General features: G+C 43.8%; 1 pseudogene; it reads right to left on the reverse strand.

Annotated features, from left to right (window-relative positions):
- Window positions 1-3,540: 3,540 nt before the first annotated feature.
- LOC119357562 lies at window positions 3,541-4,347 on the reverse strand (annotated as a pseudogene).
- Window positions 4,348-25,902: the final 21,555 nt, after the last annotated feature.

The following is a 25,902-nucleotide window of genomic DNA, read 5'->3' on the forward strand; positions in this document are numbered from 1 at the left end:
GAGTGGGCCCAGAGATACATCTCCGTCATACGGAGTGACAAATCCCAGTCTCGATTCGTGTCAACCCAACAGACACTTTCGGAGATACCTGTAGTGCACCTTTATAGCCACTCGGTTACGTTGTGACGTTTGGTACACCCAAAGCACTCCTACGGTATCCGGGAGTTGCACAATCTCATGGTCTAAGGAAATGATACTTGACATTAGAAAAGCTTTAGCATACGAACTACAGGATCTTGTTCTAGGCTTAGGATTGGGTCTTGTCCATCACATCATTCTCCTAATGATGTGATCCCGTTATCAACAACATCCAATGTCCATGGTCAGGAAACCGTAACCATCTATTGATCAACGAGCTAGTCAACTAGAGGCTTACTAGGGACATGGTGTTGTCTATGTATCCACACATGTATCTGAGTTTTCTATTAATACAATTCTAGCATGGATAATAAACGATTATCATGAACAATGAAATAAAATGTAATAACAACCAATTTATTATTGCCTCTAGGGCATATTTTCAACAGGCTTTAGCTGGGCCGTCGGGGTATGCCCATCTATGTCGACGGGGGCCGTCGGCATAGATTTGGCCGTCGGCAACACAAGTTTTTCTGATAGTGGTGGGGCGACGGTGACTTGAGTTGCAAGTTGGCGACGACAGCAACACACGCGCGACCTATAAATCAGGGACGTGGGGTGGCTTGAGTTTGGACCTCTCGCGTCTACCGCAAGACATCGACAATCAAAAGGTTGCGTACGTCTACGGTAGTCGTGCTGGGTTCCAAGTTTTCATCTTCCGAACAAGATTCTACAATAGATACCATGCAAAGAAAAAAAATCAAGATTTATACTTGCTCAATAATATGCGAGTATATTTGATATAATAAAATATTATATTATAGGACGAAGGGAGTAATAAAAACTTTCGTAGGCGTAGGAAATTCTAGAAAACAAGAAAATTACACCCCGGTTATCAAAAAGCGAAAGAGACACAATCTCTAGCTTGAGCCGAAGACGCGTCATCGTTGTTGCTTTATCACCCAAGCCGTCCTGGCACGGTAATCAGCAGCCGGCATATTGACGCGGAAAAATTGCAATGGATTTAAAACAATAGTTTATTCTTAAGTAAAATCACATGAGAGAAGCTTCTCTAGATTGTCCCATATATGTTTTCTATTTTCTCTACTAAAACTATGCTAAGGTCCATGTGGACAAAGGCCTGAGAGAAGAAGCAACAATTTTGTAGTGTCATGGAGACACCGAATGGGAGAAAAAGAAACAAAAAACTATGTTTTTGGTCCGTCGGGTTCTCCAAAAATATAGACTGGGTCCCACAAGATTTTTGATATACATTTGGTCCTTCAAATCTCAAAATTGGATAAGTTTGTTCTAAAAACCAGATTTTAAGCACGTTGATCGGGTCTGACCATGTTGACCAAGTTCGACTGACGAATGGTAAATTCAAAAAAAAGAGCAAAAATCAAAAAGATAACTCTGAACCAAGACGCTTGGTTGCATGAAAACTTGTGTGGTGTTTTGACATCCGAGGAGCTCGCGGCAAAAAAGAACTAATTTTGGCTCACAAAAAAGCCAAATATTGTTTTTTTTCTAAAGCTCCTCGGATGTTATTTGACCACAAAAGTGTACACACACCAAGCGCACCCAAGCATGTTGGTTGTCACAAAATTTCAAAATTTGTTTGCTATTTTCATCGGTCAAAACCTGGTCAGCATGGTCAAAACCGGTCAAACATGGTCAAACCCCTGTCAGCGTGCTTAAAATCTGGTTTTGGACCAAACTTATCCAGTTTTGAGACTTGAAGGACCAAATATATGCCAAAAACTCTTAAGGGACCAAGTCTATACTTTTGGAAAACTTAGGGGACGAAAAACATACTTTTCTCGGAAAAAAAACCACAATCACGTTGTTGCTGCAAAAAAGGCCCAAGGAACATCACTCCAAACCCCAAGGGTCGGCCTTCCATCATCAACACCGTTGGTTGCCCGCAATACCACCACCGCAAAAAGAGAATGAAGAAGAGGATCATTACCTCCATGCCAACACAAAGACATATGATGCACCCGTCTAGATCGAAAGGACCAAACCAACATAGAAACTTCCTCCCAAATCAAACAACGAGAGCCGAGAGAACCAGCTCTTAGATGGGAGATGTGGAGAAAATTCATTCATAGATGCCATCGCTGATGCCACGTCACTGGATCTCCTAAAATATAGACCGGGTCCCACAAGATTTTTGGTATACATTTGGTCCTTCAAATCTCAAAACTGGATAAGTTTGATCTAAAACCAGATTTTAAGCACGTTGATCGGGTCTGACCAAGTTTGACCATGTTGACCAGGTTTGACTAAAAAATGGTAAATTCAAAAAAAGCGCAAAAAATCAAAAAGATAACTCTGAAATTTTGTGGCAACACAGATGCTTGGTTGCATGAAAATTTGTGTGGTGTTTTGACATCCGAGGAGCTCGTGACAAAAAAAACTAATTTTGGCTCACAAAAAAGCCAAATTTTGTTTTTTTTTTCTATAGCTCCTCGGATGTTATCTGACCACAAAAATGTACACGCACCAAGCGCACCCAAGCAAGTTGGTTGTCACAAAATTTCAGGATTTTCTTGAATTTGTTTGCTATTTTCATCGGTCGTCAAACCCTGGTCAACGTGCTTAAAATATGGTTTTGGACCAAACTTATCCGGCTTTGAGACTTGAAGGACCAAATATACGCCAAAAAATCTTGAAGAACCAAGTCTATACTTTTAGAAAACTTGAGGGAAGAAAAACATTCTTTTCTCAAAAAGAAACCACAATCACGTTGTTGCTGCAAAAAAGGCCCAGGGAACATCACTCCAAACCCCAAGGGCCGGCCTTCCATCATCAACACCGTTGGTTGCCCGCAATACCACCACCACAAAAAGAGAATAAAGAAGAGGATCATTACCTCGATGCCAACATGTGATGCACCCGTCTAGATCGAAAGGACCAAAACAACATCGAAACTTCCTCCCAAATCAAACAACGAGAGCCAAGAGAACCAGCTCTTAGATGGGAGATGTGGAGAAAATTCTTTTTTTTTTGAAAGATCCAGCATTGCTGGCATTCATTGATAATAGCAGAGAGCAACAGAAAACAACAAAGTGATGAAGGTCCTAGAACCAGAAGATCCGAAGATCAAAGAAAAAAAAACAGCTCTAGTAGCTGCAACACAACACTCCATACAATCCACACAAGCCAACGTAGCTCCGACTCCGATGATGAATTACGAAGAAACTAGGGAAGGTTGGCATCACGGAGGATCACCGAACGAACAACTTGCCACGCGTCATCGTATACCACCTGGCCCCGCCACCGCGGCTTCGACTTCACAGCAACAAACAGTCGAGGCAACCCCACGGACACGTCGGAGAAGAAGAACCGACTACCACGACCAATACCATGTCTCCGATATTGCTCACCATCATCATCGTTGCCACAGAAGCCACCGTGCACGTCCAGTCATAGGAAGCACCAGAGGGATCAAGAGCTTCAAGACGGCGCCCTAAAGAGGGGAACGACGTTGAAGACGACGTCACCGTCCGACCCTACAGCAGGATCTGGGCTTTCACCCGAAGAACTTGATCCGGGAGTATAGGCTGTGAAGAATCCCGACGACGCCTCCAAGGAGGATAGCGACGCCCACGGGCGCCATCGCCGTCGGCCGGCCAGCACCGGCCAGGCTTTCACCCGGTGCAACCACTCCCACGCAGTAGGCCGAGGTCGACCCGTACCTCCACTGGACCGCGCACATCCCCCACCCAGCGAGCACGCCACCGCTGTGCAAGGCCACCAGCTAGCCTCCTCGACGATGGGCCTGCAGAGACCAGATCGGGTCCTGCACCCCGCATCCAATCACGGACGGAGCCTCCTTGCTCCATCAAGCGACAGCCGAGCACCACCACCAGCCGGCAGTGCCCCTCTCGAGCGCCGGCCAAGGCCGACAAGTACAAGTCATGGTCGGCCCGCCCGCAACTACCGCAGCCGCAGCCTCGGACCTCTCCTACTACGCGCCGCAACCAGCCTCCGGCTTGGGCAGGCCCAGATCTAGCCGGCCGTCCGCAACCGCACGCCCCAGCATGCTCGCTGGATCTACAGCCATCCACTGCACTCTAGGCTATCAGCTAGCCGGATCCACCACACCGACGCGACGGACGCTCACTGCAGCAGCAGGCCGCGCGCGCAGCCACACCTCCGCCCCGCCTCGCGCACCGGCGACTGCGCCAGATCCGCGCAGCCCCGAGTAATCCCCACGCGCCCAAGCCAGATCCGCGCAGCCCCGCTCCTGTAGCGCGCCATGGCGCAGGCACCTCGCGAGTGCGCCCCACTCGCGCACCTCGCCTCGCCGAGCTCCAGTCGCCGCTAGATCGGGACGCCCGCGCGCCCCTCGATCCAGCGTGGAAGTGACTGACGGCCCCGCCGCCGCCTACACTGCACGGGCTTTGCCCTGCTGCGTACACGGGCGGCGGCGAGGGGAGCGGCTTCGGTGGGTGGCCTCCCGGCGGCGGGCTGGATTTTGCTCTCCCGAGCCGCCCGCGGGAGCGGCGCGAGAGAGACTTGATGTGGAGAAAATTCATTCATAGTAGATGCCATCGCTGATGCCACGTCATTGGATCTAGGCGAGACAGTCGCCGCTCGCCTATAGACTAACAAGCATGCAACCGCTCACGGCAAGATTAAGCAGGCAAAAACTAGTACCTACATCACATCGACTCATAAATTCATCGTATGTACATATTTATTTATTTACAAGCAACTTAATATATTAAAAGTGATTCCATCTCTTCCCACCTACTTATGTTACCACGATTGCATCTAAAGAAAATAGATGAGTGAAGGGTGCGTACAAGAAGTCATACTCAGGATGCGGATATTTTGCTAATCAGCAAAGAGGAATGTATGATAAAGTAGCAACATATCAACTGTGTTCAAAGGAAAGGAGGATAAACAAGTTAATAATTATCTAGACTCAATTCAACGAGAATGAATAAAGAAATACTAAAAGTAGATTGGTATCACACATGACTAGCAAGCTTTCCAACTTGGGAACTACAAGTGTGAGCGTTCACGCATTTACCTCTACATAGACAACCTCTACTAGAACAAGGTCACCAGGTTCTCCTTCCACCGGTCCACCCAACACCGTCGTACCGCTAGTGGAGATGAGGGAAGCATGTTAACGTTGGAGTCTGAGGCGACCCCTCTCTCCTCTTGCTAGACTTCTCCTAGCGCGGAGGGTGGAAGCGTTGGGGGTGTGCAAGCAAATGATTTCCTGATTGCCCTTAACAAGCATATAATATTAAAGTCAAGGTTTATTAAGGTTGACGCATTCTCCACCAGGAGCGCCAATCATGTCCAGGCTTCAAACAGTACATAAGGAGTTGCACGAGTGGGATAGGATGGTTCTCAAGGCTCCGCGCAAGAAAATAAAAGAACTCACACGAGAACTTCATCGCCTGCTGGCGGGTCCTATGGACGACCAATCTATACAGCGACAGCGTGAAATAACATTACAGTTGGAAGTAGCGCTAGAACAGGAAGAAGTGTACCACATGCAGAGGGGTAGGAGCAATTTTCTCAGGTATTGCGACCGTAACACAGCATATTTCCATCACAGTGCGTCAGCCAGGAGAAAAAAATTACTATTGTGAAGCTTAAGGATGCTAATGGCGTTGTTAGGGAAGGAAACGAGGAGATTAAGCCTTTGTACAGTCTTACTTTTTAGAGTTATTCACGTCAGAGGTTCTAGGGACTGATGAAACATTACTACAGAGAATAAAACCTAAAGTTTCTCAGGCAATGAATGACTCACTGCTATAAAGCCCTACACAGCAGAGGAAGTGAAGAAGGCTATGTTTAGTATCGGTGATTTTAAAGCACCGGGTATTGATGGGTTACATGCAATTTTCTACAAGAAATTTTGGCCAGTTGTAGGCGATCAAGTAACGGAGGCGGTATCGAAAGCGCTCAATAACAAGGTTATTCCGGATGGGTGGAATGAAACAGCGGTGGTCCTTATTCCGAAGGTTGAATGCCCAGAACTTATATCGCAATTCAGGCCAATAAGATTATGCAACGTCGTCTATAAGGTAATATCCAAAGTGTTGTCAAACAGGCTGAAAGTGTTGTTACCATATATTATTTCTTTGACCCATAGCGCTTTTGTGTTGGGTAGACTCATTACTGCAATGTGTTAGTCGCTTATGAGTGTTTCCATGCAATCAAGAGGAAGAGGCAAGGAAATAGTGGCTTGTGTGCGGTGAAACTTGACATGCACAAAGCATATGATCGAGTAGAATGGAATTTTCTTCGAGATATGATGATAAAATTGGGATTTGATATTTCTTGGGTGGAGATGGTTATGGCATGTGTTACCTCGGTTAACTACAGGGTTTGGTTCAATTTGGATGAGACAAAAAGTTTTACCCCTACGAGGGGGCTCAGGCAAGGGGATCCCCTATCCCCATACCTTTTCTTAATTTGTGCTGAAGGGTTATCCAGTCTACTAGCGCATGAAGAGGCGGTCGGTGGTATCCAAGGAATTAGGGTGTGCCGTAGTGCACCATCAGTTTCACACTTGCTTTTTGCTAATGATTCCCTAATCCTGATGAAGGCGGATACGTTGAATGCCACGTCCCTCAAAAGTGCTCTAGATATATACTGTGCTAGCTCAGGACAACTTGTAAGTGATGCAAAATCTAGTGTTTTTTTCAGTCCGAACACTCCAGTGGAGGTACGGGCAGATATTTGCACACAACTTAATATTGTTTCAGAGGCTATTTCTGACAAGTATTTGGGACTACCGTCGAAGATTGGTATCGACCGTAGTGATTGTTTCCAACATTTGGTTGATAAGGTGTGTGCGCTGATCAACAGTTGGATGTCAAAAATCCTATCAATCAGTGGTAAGGAGACGCTCTTGAAGGCTGTGGCACAGGCCATTCCAGTTTATGCCGTGTCAGTTTTCAATATTCCGAAAAATATATATAAAGCCATTTGTGATGCTATTGCAAGATTTTGGTGGGGTGACACTCACGGCAAAAGAAGGATGCACTGGAAAGCATGGTGGAAGATGTGTATCCCTAAAAAAGAAGGAGGAATGGGATTCCGGGATTTACACTGTTTTAACAAAGCCATGCTTGCTAAACAGTGTTGGCGATTGATATCTGATCCAGACTCCATATGTGCTCAGGTGTTACGAGCAAAGTACTACCCAGACGGGGATTTGATGAATGCTACACTGAAAAAAGGTGCGTCCTTTACGTGGCAGAGCATCATGGCAGGTATTAAAACTTTTAAACAAGGAGCGATCTGGCGACCGGGGAATGGTGCATCAATTGATATTTGGAAGGATCAATGGATCCCAACAAGCCATGATCGAAGGGTAATGACCCCGAGGGGGCAGTGTTTGCTGCAGAAAGTACAAGATCTAGTTGATCCAATATCTGGAAATTGGGATGAACAACTAGTAAGGGAAAAATTTTGGCCCGTGGATGCTGAAAGGATATTACAAATCCCTCTTGCATCTCATGGTCAATCTGATTTTATAGCCTGGCATTTCTCAAAGTCAGGGTGCTTCACGGTTCGGTCTGCATACCACATCTCGTGGAAATCTGAGTACAGATCAAGAGCACAGATGAACGAGGGTGTGGGAAGAATCGATCCACACCCGGTCTGGAAATTACTTTGGGGGAAAACAGTCCCTCCTAAAGTGAATGTTTTTAACTGGAGAGTGCTTCACAGGATCGTGTCGTGCTATTGTACGTTATCTGATCGCCATTTATCCACTCCGGTGATTTGTCCAGTGTACCGTAATGACCCAGAGGATTTGCGCCATATGATGTTTTCTTGTGATAGAGCAAAGTTGGTGTGGGAGGAGCTTGGTCTGGGTACCACAATCGAAACTGCAGCAGCCCATGAGCGGTCTGGTTCAGTTATTCTTGAAAAACTGTTGTGTTCTAAACTACCAGGAGAGGTAAAGTTACCGATAGAAAACGGAGTGGAGACAGTAATGGTAGCTGGATGATATTTATGGTGGGATCATCGGAGAATCAGCCATGACGAAAATGTTGGAAGCCCGGTTTGGACGGCCATGAGTATCCGTGGTATTGTGGCAAATTCATTGGCTGTTAAGGAGAAGGTTCCTATAAGAAATATAAAATGGTCCAGACCTGCTAGGGAGGTGATTAAGCTAAATGTTGATGCAAGCTACCATGTGGATGAGGGGGCGGGAGCAATTGGAGCTGTGCTTAGGGACAGTTCTGGAGCGTTTATAGCTGCTTCATGTTCCTATAAAAGTATGCCATGGATGTTTCTTCTATGGAGGCGTTCGGCGTTCGCTCTATTGGAGGGTCTTCGGTTGGCAAAGGAGTTGGGATTTTTTGCTCTAGCAGTGGAGTCTGATTCACAGGAGATAGTACAAGCTATTATGGATCCTTCGGAGTACCGCGCATCGGCTGCGGTGTTGACTGATGATTGCCGTAAGTTGTTGAGTTCTTTCGGCAGGGCGACGATCACTCACTGTGCTAGGGAGAGTAATGCGGCAGCGCATTGGCTAGCCGGTGCTAGTTACAGAGGGAAGCATACTGGTGTCTGGCGTGAGCACCCCCCTGATTTCTTAATTCCTTCCCTTGTAACTGATATGATCATTATGTAATAAAGGTCGCCGAAGTTCAAAAAAAAGGTTGACGAATTTTATGGAAAAAAACTTTATGGTACCAAATATATACCACATGAAAATATATTTCATGATGACGTTATTGGTACTGATTTGATTTTGTAAATATAGATTATATTTTCAACAAATTTGGTCAAAGTTTATGAAGTTTGACTTATTAAGAAACTTACATCAGTTGGATTGCAATCAGCAAACTATGGGTGTTAACATTGAGATTTTAAGATCAGTATAAAAGAATGGTATACCTAGAAAATGTATCCTAGGTCTACCAGTCCGTGCGCTTGAAAAAGAAACTAATATTAGGACGTATTGGATAAATATTTGAGCTCTAGAAAGGAGAAAAAACATTTTCCAGAAACACCTGTAAATTTCATACTCGCAACCATTACTGGTACACTGCTTTGGATCCACAATCTAAGAAAATGCGAAGTAACTCCTACAACTAAGAATTAATTGAAACTTTGCGGGATTGAAAACTACCAAGACTTCAATAAAGAGACTATAGTTGACTTAGAGCAGCAATGCTACCACTCGTTCACCTACACGAACTTCACTACCGATGAAGGTTTTTGAAATCTCCGAGTCACCCATCCGAAATGATGGGAACCCTTGAACAATGCACCCACTTGGGTCGGGATCATCCCCTAGAAGTGCAGATCGTTGAATCACAATATCCTCGCCATAATGTCGAGGAAAGATTTCACGCCCAAAAAAATCAAACCAACAAAAGCAACATGACACATAAATTCACCAGAGCCGAATAATTGGTTCACGAGGACACATACCTCTCTAGTTCCATGTCACTGCCACAATGAACCGAATTCATTTTATTCGTAAAACACTATGACTGCCACTAGATGTTGATAAAGACTAAAACTTTCTCGAAGATATGAGGTCCTCCACCTCTTAGCACCAATATGAATGTTGGAGGCGAGGCGACGAGAATATTCTCTCCTCTGACGACAGCTAGGGCTATGTTCCTCTGTTGACTCGATCCAATACAGATGGAAACATATGCAACATTCTATGCACCCTATGTGCTGGATCAATAGGCTTGGAACAATAGGATACATAGGCCAATGGAACTAGGCTCACTATAGGAAGTGTATTCTAAAAAAACTAAATAGCAGGAGTCTGTGTGCAAATCTAGGTATCGCTCATTCTGAGCGATATCATAACGATCGCCCATAACGTGCTACTTTTGTGCATAGTTTAAAAAACCGGACCGGACCGGCGGTCGAACCGGAAAAAACCGGAACCGACAGCCTCATCGGGTTTTTAAGCTAATAAGACCGATATGCAATCAAACCGGAAAAAACCGATCGGACCGGCCGATTTTCTGGAAAACTGGTGAAAAAACCGGGAAAAACCAATAATTTTTTTAATAGAAATTGGGAAAGTGGGATTCGATCCAATGGCATGTGAGCAGTAGGCGGGGCCTGCCCATGGCCCAATAACCAACTTGGTTGTGCTACTTTGTTGTCCACTACATGGTTATAATTTTATTTGACCATTGTTTCACTCTATATTAGCACATATATTAATCAATATATATTATTTTATTTCTTAAAAGACCAACAATTGAACCAGTGAACCGGCGGTCCGACCGGTAAAAACCTGAACCGACAACCTTTCCGGTTCGATTTCCGGTTCGGTTTTTTAAACTATGCTTTTGTGTCGCCCCATTAGCAGGCGCGATGGGAGCAGTTTTGTGTCCAGTTTTGGAACCTTCCATCTGATTTTAGAAAGATTTTGTCGGGATTTTTTATTTCCTTTTTCCTGCATTTCTTTTGTTTTTCTTTCTTTTTTCTCGTTTTCTTTTTTTATTCCATTTTCTTTCTTTTCCTTTTCTATTTTTTCTTCTTTTATTCATGAACAATTTTCAAATCCATAAAAATGTAATTCATATATTTTTAGTTACGAACATTTTTTCATATACGTGAATATTCTCAAAATTTGTCCCGTGTAGACCCAAAGTCGAACTGAGTTTCACCTCTGCTAGGCCTGGAATCGGCCCAGCCCTTTCGAGTAGGGTTCAAAGCTTAACCACGAAATCACTAATTAAGGAGTACTCGTTGCAAAGAACACTCTATTTTTCCAGATCGCGACAAGTGGCGCGCCACTTGTCGCAACCGGGGAGTTTTTCGCTTTTTTCGTAGATCCGTTTATTCAAAATGTTTTATCGCTTAAACCGTGCGTCCAAATCTCGAACCGTTTTAACCATTGGATTCCTCACGTCGAGATCTTTAAAATTAGATCCCATGTTGATAGGTTTTGACGAACTTTTTTTTCGCAAAAAAACCGGGTGAAAAAACCGAACCGGGAGCACGGTTTTTTCCCTTTTCCGAAAGAGGCACGCCCGTGCCTCTCGTGGAAGCAAAATCGTGACTCTCGTGGAAGGGAAAAAACAGAAAATGCGTTTTTTTTCATTTTCGAGAGGCACGGCCGTGACTCTCACGAAAGCACAACCGTGCCTCTCGCGAAAGAAAAATCGTGACTCTCGCGAAAGAAAAAACAGAAAACGCGTATTTTTTTCCCTTTCCGAGAGGCACGGCCGTGATTTTCACGAAAGCACAACCGTGACTCTCACGAAAGAAAAAAAACAGAAAACGTGTTTTATTTTTCCCTTTTCGAGAGGCACGGTCGTGACTCTCGCGAACGCACAACCATTCCTCTCGCGGAAGCAAAACCGTGACTCTCGCGAAAGAAAAAAAAAACAGAAAACGTATTTTTTTCGTTTTCGAAAGGCACGGCCGTGACTCACGCTAAAACACAACCGTGCCTTTTACGGAAGAAAAACCGTGACTTTCGCGAAAGAAAACGCATTTTTTTCTCGCAAAGATCGAAAAGCTAAGAAAGACCGGGGGAAAACCAAAACGTCAAAAAAATCTGAAAAAACCCGTTAAAAAGCCGAAAACGCGTGCGAAAAAATAAAAACAAAACGAAATCCGAAAGGAGCATCCAGAGCGCGACACGTGGCGAATGGCTGAGAGCGCGCCAAGTGGCGCTGATCGTTGCGAGGCTCCCGAAGGAACACTCGTTAACTAATTGCTCCTGCCTAACCAACGGTTATAGTTCTAGGCCAAATGCAAGGTGCGGGACGATAGTGTGGCTTGCACCCACGCGACATGCTGCTGACTGTGGGCGGTGGTAGTTTCAAGGCGACAATGGCGGGAGGTGATCGGTGCGACGCGTGGTCGGATCAAGTTCATTCCAACATGATATAGTAGGGATTGTTCATAGACGGACCAGTCTTCCATTCGGTCTCAAAACAAGCTTTCGCCCTGCTGTATAAAGCAACCACCACGTCCTTAGAACAAGTTCAAGTGTATTACTTCCTCCATTTTTTTACTCAGCATATTAGAGTTGACCAAAGTCAAACTTCGTAAAATTTGACCAAGTTTATAATAAAAAATATATAAATTACCATAACAAATCTATATGATGTGAAAGTACATTCAAGAATGAATCTAAAGGTATCGATTTGTTACTGTATATGTTAATATTTTTGTCTATAAACTTTGTAAAGTTTACAAAGTCTCACTTTGACCAAAACTAATACGCGAAGTAAATAAAAAGGGAGGGTGCTAAAGCGTCTGCCGGCTGATCTTTGAAAAAGATCTGCCGGGTTGCTAGCCGTCAAATCTAGCGCCATCAAGCGGCTGGCGGGCATCCTAATTTTAGCAACAGAGATTATGTTGCAGAATTTTTTGCAATAGAGATCATGTTGTGGAAACGTTAGTAGAATTTTTTTTTTGCAACATTAGTTATGTTACAGAATATTTTCTGCATTAAAGATTGTGTTGCGGAAACATTTGAGAGTTTTTTTTTTTGCCATAGGTCGTATTGCATAATTTTTTGCAATAGAGCACATGTTGTGGAAACATCAGTTGATTCTTTTTTGCAACGGAGGTCGTGTTGTAGATTATTTTCGCAACAGAAGGCATGTTGCAGAAGACAAACAAAGAAAACAAGAAACAAATGGCACTCGGTCGTTAGTGATTAAGTTAACAAGGAAAAAAGAATGAGCGGTGACAGGACCCACATGAGAAGCATGGTGTGCATCACAGGCGGCGGACGATGCGCTGCAAATCGGCTCACTAAAGGGAATCTTTTCTCAAATAAAAAGGGGACTGCTACGCGTCCGCCGGCGGGTCTTTTTAAAAGATCGGCCGGGTCGCTAGCCCCCAAATCTGGCGTCTTCGAATGGCTGGCGGGCATGCTAGCTTTTGCAACAATGATCATGATGCGGAAATGTTTGTAGAATTTTTCGGCAATAGAGTTTATGTTACAAAATATTTTCTGCAACTGAGATCGTGTTGTGGAAACATTTGTGGAGTTTTTTCTGCCAGAAATGTCATATTGCAGATTTTTTTTTTTGCAACAAAGATCACGTTGCGGAAATGTTTGTAGATTTTTTGCAACAGATGTCATATTGTAGATTATTTTTGCAACAGAAAGCATGTTCCAAAGACAAACAAAGAAGAAAAAAGAAACATATGGCTCTCAGTCGTTACTGTTTTTTCTAGCGTGACCTGTTATTTTCTTAAGCATTATTTATGCAACAAAGGTCATGGTGCAGAAAAATATTTTACAACAGAGGTTGTGTTACAGATTTTTTTTTTCTGTCTTTCATATTTCTGCAACATAGATGATGTTGCGGAAAGATTTTTGCAACAAGGATGATGTTGCGGAAAAAAAGTGAAAAAAAGATCAAGTTATATACATGCGGGCCACTTGTTGGTGCTTCATATGTTTGTAACATAGCCTGTGTTACAAACTTGTGTGTGCAACATGCCCAATATTACAAAAGTTGTTGAACTGTATCACATAGCGTTACGTGCCCTATGATTCAAATTAAATCGGACGGTCATGGAGATGGTGGATACGAGTGACTCATCCGCCGGTTGGAAGGTAACGTTTCCCAAATAAAAACGAAGAGAGTAAAAAAAGTATGGAGTCTGCTGGGGGCATCATCACCCCCGCAGTTGCAGCCCCTTCACGCCGCCACCCACAGCCCGTGCCGCTCGTGGGAGCGTCGCGGCGAGAGGAGGACGTGCTCAGCCCCTTTTTTCACATCTCGCAGCAACTCTCTATCTTCAGGCCAGATGAGCAATCACCGGCTGAAGTTGCCGCCAGAACTTCTCGAAGAGGCCACCGACAAGCCATCCGGGCACATGCAGATGCCCTGACGGTTTGTGCTGGCGTGTGCCAAACAACTAGAGCTGATCTGGACGTGTATACTTTTTTAGGAATATATACCGCGTGCTAAACATGGAGGAAGAATTGACCGATGAAGATCATGACAGTGATCCGCATAGTCAATTCTAGTTCCATGGAAGTTCAATGTAGGCTTCGGTGCTGAGAAGGAGCAGGGTGGAGAGGATGGCGCCGATCTAGATTTCACGATGATCGCACTCGCATCTTGACAACAGTCAAGAGTAGAACAACGGGAACAACGGCTCAAGAAACAAAGAACGATCCATGTATATAGTAATGCGTACTAACAAAAATTACATACAGCCCCTAAATTTTAGTAATATTCAGACTTTCAGAGTACAAGCCGTAACAAAAAGTTCAATAGGCAAGCTCGACCGGAAAAGCAGACCGAGAAACCCTCACGGCACCAACGATCACTTCTCCGGTTCCGGTAGGTCGGCCTCGAAGCGTTTAAGGCCGCGTATAGCGATCTCTGCGAGCCCACCGAAGATGGCGCCCTTGATCCCGGCGAGGGCGGCGGCGCGTGGCCCCCGGAGCACGGAGACGAGGGCGCTGGCGGCGCCACATGAGATCATGGTGTTGAAGCGGTCGTCCTTGTTCACGCGCTCCAGGGCGCTGTCAATTGCTGCCTGGGCGCCGAGCCAGACCCCCCACCCACCGACCCGGGGCGCGTTTGTGCGGACCGCCTGGGCGGCGCCGGCCAGGCGGCCGCCTTTGGGGGAGTTGCGCAGGCCCTTGAGGAAGTAGAAGGCGGAGCCTCCAGCGGCGACAACGGCGATGCAATTGCCTGTCTCCTTGGCGAGTTCCGGTAGCGGCGTCGGCGCCGTCGTCGTGCTCGTGCCCTGCTCCATCGGTTTCCGCCGGTGTAGTGGAAGTGGCGTCGCGGTGGTGGCCTGCGGCTTGAGTGACAACTTGGCGACGACGGGATATCTCGGGAGTATTATAACTCGGTTGGCTTGAGTTACAAGTTGGCAGTCCTGGTGTTGGACTCCTCGCCTCTCACGTGTGCTCCAAGACATAGACACCGAATAGTCCTGTCAAATAAATAAGCGTAGTCCTGGTGTTGGACTCCTCGCCTCTCACGTAGCTGGCGGCCGGGGGCTCGCTGGCCCTCGCTAGCGGCCGGCCAAATAATTAAGCGTTTGTCCCTTGATAACAGGAAAAAGTCCATTTTAAACCTTGAATTTGTAGAGGTCCGGCGAAATGAACCCCCAAGTCAAAATCCCGGTCGATTGAACCCTGAACTCTGCAATCCCGGTCTAAATCGGACCTTCGGATAATTTCCCAAACAGGGATTGCTGACGTGGACCGGGATTGCGGAGGAAACGCTCGCTGCGCTGGATGGGCCGGCCCAGTTCACGGCAGCGCGTGCTGCGCCTTGTTGCTTCCATTTTTCGTTCGTTATTTGTTTTTTCTTTTTGGTTTTTCTTTAGTGGTTATGCTTTCTTTTCGTTTTTCTTTTTTATTTATATTTATATTCTTTTCTTTTTCCTTTTTTATGATTTCTTTTTTTATTTCCATCGGATCATTTTCCTATTTATATTACAAAAAATTTCATCATGCATTATAAAATGTTCATTGTATATTAGAAAGTTCTCAATGAATATAAATTGTTCGCTATGTTTTTGAATTTTGTTCAGTGGTATATTACCCAAATATTTAACGTGTATTTAAAAATGGTCATCATATATTTAAAAATGGTCATTGTGTATAATTTAAATATTCATTGTATATTAAGAAAATTTTCAATGGATATTACAAAATCTTCAATGAAGAATATTTGCAAATGTTCAAAAGCAGTTTGATACATACTGTTTTTCAAAATCGATTATTTTTTCAAAACAAATGAACTTTTCTGTAATTCATGAGCTTTTTCCAAAAATGTTTTTAAAAAAACGCTACAGTATTTTTTGCTTTTTTGGCGCGAGTACCAGGAACTGGCCCAGCGAAAGTTACGATGTTCCAGTGTGTGCACGATCCTCCGAACTTTTTTTTGAAGTGTATTTTCGCGCGAGTATTCTTTGAATTTCCAAAAATGTTTTCAAATTCGATGAACTTTTTTCGAATTCACGAACTTTTTCCATTTTTGTGAACTTTTCCTTTCAATTCATGGATTATACGAATGCCTTTTCAAATTGATGTTTCCTTTATTCCAAGAATTTATAGGGGGCATTAAATAATAGCATATATTTAATGTTTGTACTGTTGGGACGGTTAAAGAGGCGTGTTTTCCTCCAGTAATTTTTAGACTGAGGCTGGTCCAGTGGTTAACCCTTATGGTCATTTAATTGGACGTGATGAGTTCGATTCCTGCTTCTCCCGAATTAACGTGGAATTTTTCCTTCGTTGTTTTGCTTCTCAGCAGCTTGCTGGGCCGGCCCAGTTCGCATCTCTGCGGGCGCGAGCGCCGCGAACCGGCGCGTACAGCGCTGTATAGGAGCTCCCCCTTTTGGAATTGTTGTTATTGAAGGGAAAAATAATTTAGCGGGCCGGCCCATCAGACGAATCCCGGTTCAAATGATGTCAGGGTTTGATTTAGACTGGGATTACAGAGTTCAGGGTTCAATCGACCGGGATTTTGACTTGGGGGTTCCTTCCACCGGACCTCTACAAGTTCAAGGTTTAAAATGGACTTTTTCCCTTGATACCATGAAAGACATGACACTACTAGTCACTTTATGTGATTTCTTTTTAGATGATGGATGTCTACATGTCGCTACATTAATATTCCTCATCCTCATCCTTTGTACATTAGTTTTTGGTTTTTAAAATTATAAAAAACATATCTTCTAAACCGCGCGTCGAAATTCAGATTGTTTTCATTGTTAAAACCCTCGCGACGTGCTCTTCAAAATAAATCCCGCATGGGGATGTTTCGACAAACTAGTCTTCCTGCCAACTAAACATCAATGTGTGTGCAACTAGACTATATTACAAGTCAACTAAATATCAATATGTGTGTAACTAGACTACATTACAAGAGAAAGTTGCACATCGACTTTCGTCGGGACAATAGATTAGTTGCACATCAAAGTTGTTGTGGTTACTAGGTTGCAACCTCATTTTTTTTAGAGAAAAGGTTATAGCCCGACTTTATAAACAAAGCCATAAGACAGAGTCACAAGCCCAAACACCAACATGAAGCGAAGCCACCAATAATTCACGGTAACAGAACTAGGGACCAGGGACACGAAAGTATGAGGGGTACATGGCAACCTGCCAGACACGGCACGCAGACCGGATAAGAGAAACGATACAGCCACCATCAAAGACGAAGAACCATCGACAGGCTAGATCAGACTAGGTTGCAACCTCATACGAATGTGCGGCTCCAAACATTAGTTTTGGAAAAGTTGCACGATGTAGTGCTATAGTTGCACAATACAGTACTAAAGCTGCATAATATATCATCAAAATTGGCATAAAAAAATTCATTAAAACATACCCATATGGGATCTAGTTTCAAAGATCTCGTCACGAAGAACCCAACGGTGAAGACAGATCTGAATTCCCACACGTAGTTTGAAAGATATGACTTTTTTAAAATTAAAGATCCGGAATAAATACATGTGAATCTGTTTTGTTGTCCATCAAATATAATAAGTCTAGTTGCATTTAATGATCAATCACATGCACTAGCAGAAAAATCCTACGCATACATGTGCGTGGCAGAGTGCGGCCGCTCGTTTTCTCCAGAAAGTTCACGTGCACTTTGACGGTGATAGATGGGCCAGCCCATTTAGCTCTCACGACTGGCTTCGACGGGGAAAATCGGTCGCTTCTAAGTGCTTCGACGGGGAAAATCGGTCTAAAAAAACCTCCACATCAAATACCGGTTTTCCAGTCCCTTCTAAAGACCAAAAGAAATACCATAATTTTATAGATTAAAAAATAGTGAACTAAAAACATATGAATTTAGAATAATATTATTGTTCTAAAAATTCAAAAAAAATCATGGATTAATAATTTACAGACGGGCACATTGAGCTCTCGAGACTGGGGAAATTGGTCGCTATTGAGTGTTCACTTTCACACGAAAATCAGGTTTTCCACTCTCTTTCTAAACAATTACCTTTTCAAACAGTAAAAAATGTATTCCAAAGATTATTCACGAATTTAAAATAAGATTGATTTTTCTCAAAACAATTCATGAATCAAAATTTTCGAAAAAATGTCCATGAGAATAAGAAAAATCATGAATTTGAACAAAATGCACATTTTTAAAAATGTTGCATTTAAAATTGATCACAAATCTAAATAAATTTTCATGAATTTAAAAACCGTTTATAAATATTAAAATGCCTACATATTTAAGAAGTGCTCATGAATTTACTTTTTAAAATAAAAGTGTTCACAAATTTTGAAAAATGTTCATAAATCAAAAATTAAAATTTTAAAGCTTTCCAAGGAAAAAGAAAAAAGGAAAAAGGAAAAATATAATTAAAAACCCGGCAAAGAAGATACACAAAAGAAAAGAAAAAACTAGGCAGAATCTTCCCAAAATTAGGAAAACGATCCCCCTACATCAGTGGGCCCATTAGCGGGAGGGGTCATTGTTTTGTAGGAAGAAGCTACTATTCTATGAGACATGAAATAGGAAATTTAGGTGATCATGGTGGGTTCTAACTTAGATTAGTTTTTTATTTGTTTTCTTTGGAAAGGCCCAAGCGCATATACAAGGGTTTGGGTCAAGGTCATCAAGGTCAATTGACCCCGGCCCAACACTATAGTTCTGCCCCTGGGGGCTGGAGAAATGGCTAGTTGGCAGGCACTCCATGACGTTAGGAGAAAGACGACCTCTTTCTCTCCGTTTCATTTCCCTTTTTAATTCGAATTCTACCAGTTACCACCATAGTTGAGAGAGAGGAACCTTACAGATCGCCACTCTTGCTTGTGCCACAAAAGCAATCCTGAAGCCCCAACAAAGCTTTTTGAGAAAAAATGGTTATGGTCGGACTGGATTAGAAATGACAGGGTGCCAGTTTAGGAATTTCGAGGTAAGGGTTTAATCCGGACTTTGAATACAAATTCAAGGTTTAATTCAAAATTTTCTTGGGGGTGCAAGGCAATGGCGTGGCTTGCGCCCACGCGATGGGCTGCAGAAGGTGGGTGGTGGTAGTTTCGAGGCAACGGTGCCGTGTGTGTGCAGGCCCGGGCGGTCAAATTCGTTCCGGCCTGATCTAGTGGGGAGTGATCTAGACAGATCAGTCTGTCATCCGATTCATCTTGGGACGTGGGTTCGTTTAGATTGACAATGATCTGTTGTTACGCCCGGGCCAACTATAGAGGAACAGTGTTAAACAGTAATGAACAGTGGTAAAATGTGAACAGTCAACAAAGGAATGCATTGCCACGCCCCAGTGGCCAAGGTGAAACGGGCAAAAGACTTGTCATTTTTATTGATTAAGAAGAAGTGATAATTGCACGGTTAATAGGCGGAAAACCGGGCTAAAACAGGGTTAACGTCTGATGACTTTGATAGAACACACAAAAAATAGAGAGAAATACATGGCTCTTATAGAATACATAAAGATTGCATTTGCAGCTAGAACAACGGGAATAACGAGGCAAGAACAGGACACTCCATATGTATGCAAATACTAGTGTGTTTTAACAAAAATTACGGCATTCAACTCCTAAATTTTAGTAATATCCGAGCTTGCAGCTGAAAAAACTCCTCACAGCATCAAATATCAAGGCCGTACGCAGCGATCTCGGCGAGCCCACCGACGGCCGCACCCTTGAGCCCGGCGAGGGCGGCGGCGCGTGGCCCCTGGCGCATGGAGACGACGGCGTGGGCGCCGGCCCAGGAGATGACGGTGTTGACGGGGTGGTCCTCCTTGTTCACGTGCTCCATGCCGCAGTCAATGGCTGCCTGGAGACCAAACAAGGCCACCCAATAGCCGATGCGGGGCGCGTTAGTAAGGACTGCCTGGGCGCCGCCGGCAAGCCGGCGGCCTTCGGGGGAGCTGCAGAGGCCATTGATGAAGAAGTAGGAGGAGCCTCCAATGGCGCCAAGGATTAGGCCAAGGCCTGTCTCCTTGACGATGTCCGGTAGCTGCATCTGCGCGGTCGGGTTTCCGGCGGTGGAGGTGCGGTGGCGGTGGTGGCCTGCGGCTTGAGCTACAACTTACAAGTTGCCGACGACGGTGTCCCGCGCGACCTATAAATTTAGCTTGGCTTGAGTTACAAGTTGGCTGTCATGGTATTATTGGACTTGGACGTCTCGCGTCTGCTGCAAGACATGGATTCTCGAAAGATTGCAGAAGCTTATGGAAGTTTTTTCCTTTCCTTTTTTGAATCTTACGTCTATGATAGTTGACGCGAACTTGGTGCGCTCGGGTGCCAAGCGCGCCTGTATACGCCAAATAATTTAGTATGGTAAATTTTAGGAAAAAGCTTGTGGTCAACCGGCCGATATTTCCTCTCACATCTGCCACGTTCTACACGCGTCTTGATGGGCCAGCGCACCGCTTCTCGTCTTCATCTCTATCTCCACCGAAATGGCCGCATACATTTATCAGTTTGTCTAATTCATATTTAGATGTTTTTTAAGGACGTTACAGCTAAACTTCCACAAATATATAATGCAGCAAAAGAAACAACAAAAAGACCACAAACAGAGTGGACATCAACTTAAATGTCACATAACTATGTCATATCTAGATGTGTTCTAAACAGACCATTTATTTATCTCTCTTATCCATACGTTGAATCCAACCTTCACCCGTAACCTTTTCTGGATCTCATCTCACCATGCAGAGCACTCCGTACTGCGATCCCCAACAGCTACACATTCTCACATTGACTCTCCCATCCCCAACCTCTATCTCTCCATCCCCTCCCTCTTTCCATGGATCTCCTTCCCACCTCTTCTCAAACAAGCACGTTGTTGCAAGCCACCACATCAGTGGCGGCCACCTGCGTCCTTCCTTCGTCGTAAAAAAACGGGTGCTGTTGAGACCACGGGGTGCTCTCTCCGTTGTAGCGGTCGGCTTTCTTGCAAGTTTTCGTAACAACAGTCTTGTTGCAGGAATACATGGAAGGGGCTAGAGATGTTGGGTCCTATTGCAATGGAGGTTTTGCAGCAAGGGTGTTGTTACAGAAAAATAGCGAAGAAGTTTTGCATCAAGGGTCTTGTTGCAGAAAAATAGAGAAGAATTTTTTTTTTTGCAACAGGGATCTTGTTGCGAGAAATTAGAGAAGAAAAGATTTTGCAACAGAGGTCTTGTTGTAGAAAATTAGAGAAGAAGATTTTTTTGTAATATGGCTCTTGTTGCAAAAAGTTAGAGAAGAAAGATTTTGCAACAAGAGCATTGTGGAGGAAATTAGAGAAGAAGAAAGGACGACTCGCGAGGCGGCGGATTTTTTAAAAGATCCGCCGGTCGACGCGTAGCATGGCCCTAAATTTTAACATACTCCTTACCCTCACCTTTTACATATAAGATAAAAAGATAAGAGTTAATCAGACCACTAATTAATGAAAATATGGGGCAAAGGGGAGCACGTAAAACTGCTTAGTTAGGGCATTTCCAAGGCAAACCCACAAACCGCCCGCATCCGTCCAAACCGTGGAAGCCATCCAACACGGGTATGTATCGGTCCGCGGGATGGACCGGACGTGTTTCTCCCGTAAATTGAAGATAAAGTGGGGGGAGGTTTGTGGGAGTCCGGACACCACGAATTGTAGGACTCCGACACCCCCGTGTTGGGGAACGCAGTAATTTCAAAAAAATTCCTACGCACACGCAAGATCATGGTGATGCATAGCAACGAGAGGGGAGAGTGTTGTCTACGTACCCTCGTAGACCGTTCGCGGAAGCGTTATATCAACGTGGTTGATGTAGTCGTACGTCTTCACGTCCGACCGAGCCAAGTACCGAAAGTACGGCACCTCCGAGTTCTGCACACGTTCGGCTCGGTGACGTCCTCGCCTTCTCGATCTAGCAAGAGGGGCGAAGTATGAGTTCCGGCAGCACGACGGCGTGGCGACGGTGTTGGTGAAGAACAATCTCCGCAGGGCTTCGCCTAAGCACTACGAAAACTATGACAGAGGATAAACTAGAGGAGACAGGGTTGCCGGCACACGGCTTGGTGTTTCTTGATCTGTCTTTGGTGCTAGCCCTGCCCCTCTATTTATATCTTGAGCCCTGGGGTCGAAACTTGGAGTAAAAGCCTCCACAAAGTCGGTTTCACCCGAAAGGCAAGAGTCCTTCTCGGACTCCAGGGCCAGACGCCAGGGTTCCCGGCGTCTGGACCCAGACGCCAGGGACCCTGGCGTCTGGCCCCTGGACTCCGCAAAATTTGCGCTTTCCAAAAACCTTGTGGGCTTTCCCCTTTGGCCCAAATAAAGTGTTCTCGTACCCAAACATTTCGGGAAACATCCGGAACCCCTTCCGGTGATTTCCAGAACCCTTCCGGTGACCAAACACTATTATCATATATATCAAACTTTATCTCCGGACCATTCCGGAGTTCCTCGTCATGTCCGTGATCTCATCTCGGACTCCGAACAACATTCGGTCACCAACATACATAACTCACATAGTACTATATCGTCAACGAACGTTAAGCGTGCGGACCCTACGGGTTTGAGAACTATGTAGACATGACCGAGACACCTCTCTGATCAATAACCAATAGCGGGACTTGGATGCCCATATTGGCTCCTACATATTCTACGAAGATCTTTATCGGTCAGACCGCATAACAACATACGTTGTTCCCTTTGTCATCTGTATGTTACTTGTCCGAGATTCGATCGTCGGTATCTCAATACCTAGTTCAATCTCGTCACTGGCAAGTCTCTTTACTCGTTCCGTAATACATTATCTCGCAACTAACTCATTAGTTGTAATGCTTGCAAGGCTTATGTGATGTGCATTACCGAGAGGGCCCAGAGATACCTCTCCAACAATCGGAATGACAAATCCTAATCTCGAAATACGCCAACCCAACATTTACCTTTGGAGACACCTGTAGAGCTCCTTTATAATCACCCAGTTACGTTGTGACGTTTGGTAGCACACAAAGTGTTCCTCCGGCAAACGGGAGTTGCATAATCTCATAGTCATAGGAACATGTATAAGTCATGAAGAAAGCAATAGCAACATACTAAACGATCGGGTGCTAAGCTAATGGAATGGGTCATGTCAATCAGATCATTCAACTAATAATGTGATCCCGTTAATCAAATAACAACTCTTTGTCCATGGTTAGGAAACATAACCATCTTTGATTAACGAGCTAGTCAAGTAGAGGCATACTAGTGACACTCTGTTTGTCTATGTATTCACACATGTATTATGTTTCCGGTTAATACAATTCTAGCATGAATAATAAACATTTATCATGATATAAGGAAATAAATAATAACATTATTATTGCCTCTAGGGCATATTTCCTGCAGTCTCCCACTTGCACTAGAGTCAATAATCTAGATCACATCATCATGTGATTAACATCGATAGTTCACATCATCATGTGATTAACACCCATAGTTCACATCGCCATGTGACCAACACCCAAAGGGTTTACTAGATTCGGTAATCTAGTTCACATCGCTATGTGATTAACACCCAAAGAGTACTAAGGTGTGATCATGTTTTGCTTGTGAGAGAATCTTAGTCAACGGTCTTTGACTTTCAGATCCGTTATGTATTTTGCAATTTTCTATGTCTATAATGCTCTGCACGGAGCTACTCTAGCTAATTGCTCCCACTTTCAATATGTATCTAGATCAAGACTTAGAGTCATCCAGATCCGTGTCAAAACTTGCATCGACGTAACTTTTTACGACGAACCTTTTTGTCACGTCCATAATCGAGAAACATATCCTTATTTTACTAAGGATAATTCTGACCGCTGTCCAGTGATCTACTCCTAGATCACTATTGTACTCCCTTGCCAAATCAGTGCAGGGTATACAATAGATCTGGTATACAGCATGACATACTTTATAGAACCTATGGCCAAGGCATAGGGAATGATTTTCATTTTCTTTCTATCTTCTGCCTTGGTCAGGCTTTGAGTCTTACTCAACTTCACACCTTGTAATACATGCAAGAACTCTTTTTTTGACTGCTCCATTTTGAATTATTTCAAAATCTTGTCAAGGTATGTACTCATTGAAAAAACTTATCAAGCGTCTTGATCTATCTCTATAGATCTTGAAGCTCAATATGTAAGCAGCTTCACCGAAGTCTTTCTTTGAAAAACTCCTTTCAAACACTCCTTTATGCTTTACAGAATAATTCTACATTATTTCCGATCAAAAATATGTTATTCATATATACTTATCAGAAATGTTGTAGTGCTCCCACTCACTTTCTCGTAAATACAGGCTTCACCGCAAGTCTTTATAAAACTATATGCTTTGATCAACTCATCAAAGTGTATATTCCAACTCCGAGATGCTTGCACCAGTCCACAGATGGATCGCTGGAGTTTGCACATTTTGTTAGCACCTTTCGGATTGACAAAACCTTCTGGTTGCATCATATACAACTCTTCTTTAATAAATCCATTAAGGAATGCAGTTTTGTTTATCCATTTGCAAGATTTCATAAAATGCGGCAATTACTAACATGATTCGGACAGACTCAAGCATAGATACGAGTGAGAAACTCTCATCGTAGTCAACACCTTGAACTTGTCGAAAACCTTTTGCGACAATTCTAGCTTTGTAGATAGTAACACTACTATCAGCGTCCGTCTTCCTCTTGAAGATCCATTTATTTTCTATGGCTTGCCGATCAACGGGCAAATCCATCAAAGTCCATACTTTGTTCTCATACATGGATCATATCTCAGATTTCATGGCCTCAAACCATTTCGCGGAATCTGGGCTCATCATCGCTTCCTCATAGTTCGCAAGTTTGTCATGGTCTAGTAACATGACTTCCAGAACAGGATTATCGTACCACTCTGGTGCGGATCTCACTCTGGTTTACCTACGAGATTCAGTAGTAACTTGATCTGAAGTTACATGATCATCATCATTAGCTTTCTCACTAATTGGTGTAGTAGTCACAAGAACAGATTTCTGTGATGAACTACTTTCTAATAAGGGAGAAGGTACAATTACCTTATCAAGTTTTCTACTTTCCTCCCACTCACTTCTTTCGAGAAAACTCCTTCTCCAGAAAGTTTCCGAATTTAGCAACAAAAGTCTTGCCTTCGGATCTGTGATAGAAGGTGTATCCAATAGTTTCCTTTGGATATCCTATGGAGACATATTTCTCCGATTTGGGTTCGAGCTTATCAGGTTGAAGCTTTTTCACATAAGCATCGCAGCCCCAAACTTTCAGAAACGACAACTTTGGTTTCTTGCCAAACCACAGTTCATAAGGCGTCGTCTCAACGGATTTTGATGGTGCCCTTTTAACGTGAATGCAGCTGTCTTTAATGCATAACCCCAAAACGATAGTTGTAGATCGGTAAGAGACATCATAGATCGCACCATATCTAATAAAGTACGGTTATGATGTTCGGACACATCATTACATTGTGGTGTTCCAGGTGGCATGAGTAGTGAAACTATTTCACATTGTTTTTAACTGAAGGCCAAACTCGTAACTCAAATACTCTTCTCTACGATCAGATCGTAGAAACTTTATTTTCTTGTTACGATGATTTTTCACTTTACTCTGAAATTCTTTGAACTTTTCAAATGTTTCAGACTTATGTTTCATCAAGTAGATATACTCATATCTGCTCAAATCATCTGTGAAGATCAGAAAATAATGATACCTGTCACGAGCCTCAATATTCATCGGACCACATACATCAGTATGTATGATTTCCAACAAATCTGTTGCTCGCTCCATTGTTCCGAAGAACAGAGTCTTAGTCATCTTGCGCATGAGGCATGGTTCGCAAGCATCAACTGATTCATAATCAAGTAATTCCAAAATCCCATCAGCATGGAGTTTCTTCATGCGCTTTACACCAATATG

Source organism: Triticum dicoccoides, chromosome 2A, assembly GCF_002162155.2.
Source record: "Triticum dicoccoides isolate Atlit2015 ecotype Zavitan chromosome 2A, WEW_v2.0, whole genome shotgun sequence".
Classification (NCBI taxonomy): domain Eukaryota; kingdom Viridiplantae; phylum Streptophyta; class Magnoliopsida; order Poales; family Poaceae; genus Triticum; species Triticum dicoccoides.